Raw genomic sequence first — 2,170 nt, 5'->3', positions numbered from 1 at the left:
CAATAAGTGTAACTTGACCAGTCTTGCACATGGTATATTATAAGCATAATTGACTATGTGAACATGATCATTTACGCAAAGATTTGCGATACAATCTCGTTTTGTAAAACTCATTACATTACTATTTCTGATGTGAACATGTAGTGAAATCCCCCATACTCAGTGGGTATTTTTCTAATTTCCTGAATTTACAATTTCTCTCCAGTATCATCATGTCTCGTACTTCTGTGAACATCTTTCTTGTCTCGCTGTAAGTAAATGATGCTTGAATCTTTACCTTTTAATTGTAACAGTCTTACTATTTATTCTTCAGTGTTATATATATACACGCTATATGAAATATTTATATTCTCTAATTCGACATTTCAGTAACTACTGTACATTTAAATATCTTAAACTGTTTGGGGGGTGTTTCATATAACTATAAATAATTTGTATGTTATTTATTGTCTAATGTGCAAAGATTTGCAATGTTTGGTGAGAATAATATGTAATGGTGCAACATTGGCGCTCAGTGGCAGCAGCAGCAGCGTATAGCCACCAAATGTGCCTGCTGCAGAATTGATCCTATTTTCAAATTCTGTGACTTTAGTTGTGGGTGCGCTGCACCTCTAGGCGTTAAAGACAAGGTAGGAGAAGTTCTCCTTCTGTTTGGCGCTGAAGTTGTAGTGTCCAATGCGGTTCCTCTTGGTAGAAGAAAAGGCAGATGAAACCAATGATGAAGAAGAGCGACAGGCCTACCCAGCGAGGAGAGTCAACTATGTTAAGAGTGGTATACCCATCCTCCAGGGGATCTGCAAGAATGTGTGTCGAAGCATAAAGAACAGTGCTCATCACGGAGAAAGGAATTAAAAAAAGGAAATCATTACTTTAAGGGGGACAATACAGGTTAAACAGGTGTTTTGGGGCTATTTTTACTTCAATGTCTTCTTCAGACTAGTGGACAAAAAAGATCCAAAATCACAATTAGGTGTTTATTTGCGCCAGTAGATTTCTCCTTAATTCACCGAGTTGCCTTAGATAATGCCTCATTTGCATATTAAACCTTGAATTTCACCTGTAGTGTCTTGCAAAATGTATGGAAATTCACAATCCAATCTTTAAGGCTTTTTCTCAAAAGGATTTTTATCTCCGATTCAATATTTCCCCTTCAATAGCACTTACACACATGAAGGTTTTTGTAGAGGGATTTGTTCATATAGTTTATAGTCTGATTTATGTTTCATTTTTATACCTCAAACATGGCAGAATTAAAAAATGTTGTGGTTCTGTTATTGGGCTAGTATTTGTAATGTTATGGAGTGATAAAAGGAGATATAAAAAAAATCCCTCTAAGAAAACCTTAAACAAAAATTAAACAAGAATTCTGATCTGGAAATAATAAAATGCACATTTTTACAAGATAATGCATAATTTGAATATTTAAACATACATTTCAGAAACTAAAAGGATTGTCTTAAGTAATCCACTGAGGAGGTTTCATGTTGATATCTTTAGTTAAACTAGATAAGAGATTATGTGAAATCTGTGACTTTTTTTTAAGTTCTCACTCTTAGTTCAGCACACTTCCAAAAGCTGTAAGATTGAATGCAACTCATGAATCCATCATGAATTCAAATAATTCCCTTCAAGTGAAGAAAGCTCAATGACGTCAGGGCTTTTGAAATGTCAAGCTACTTGAACTCGCCCCTCCACCGGACTGATGATAGACACAGCACGCTACTGTCATAATTCAACAGATAGATGGCCTATTCAAATTTAAAAATTAAGAGTCTCTGAAGTTTATAATGGACGCTTTCAAAACTGGCCGCTAAGCAGGAGCAGAGTAGAAGCTCCAGTGTCTTTGTTTTCCGCTGGAATGTTATGTAGAAACAGCAGAGGTAAAACAACTGTACATATTTTGTTTCTACATTTCCAGAGGATGCTTTGTAAAGTACTCGCCTTCACCTGACCTCAGCAGAGCCCGAGGAACCCGAAGCTCTTCCAATGATGTTGAAGAGCGAGCTGTTCTTTGTAGACAGTCCTGCCCGAAAAACCATGTTATTTTATTGTTCACATTAGTATTATGCTTAGCTTGGCTGACAAGAGGTTTTAATGTGACCTATAACTTTGCTTCATTTGGACCTCTACTCTAGCGGGCTGCCAGATAACTTCCCTGCGCTGACTGCTG

The sequence above is a fragment of the Etheostoma spectabile genome, chromosome 13 (genome assembly GCF_008692095.1).
Source record: "Etheostoma spectabile isolate EspeVRDwgs_2016 chromosome 13, UIUC_Espe_1.0, whole genome shotgun sequence".
In the NCBI taxonomy this organism is placed as follows: domain Eukaryota; kingdom Metazoa; phylum Chordata; class Actinopteri; order Perciformes; family Percidae; genus Etheostoma; species Etheostoma spectabile.
Note: the sequence above shows the minus strand (reverse complement) of the source record.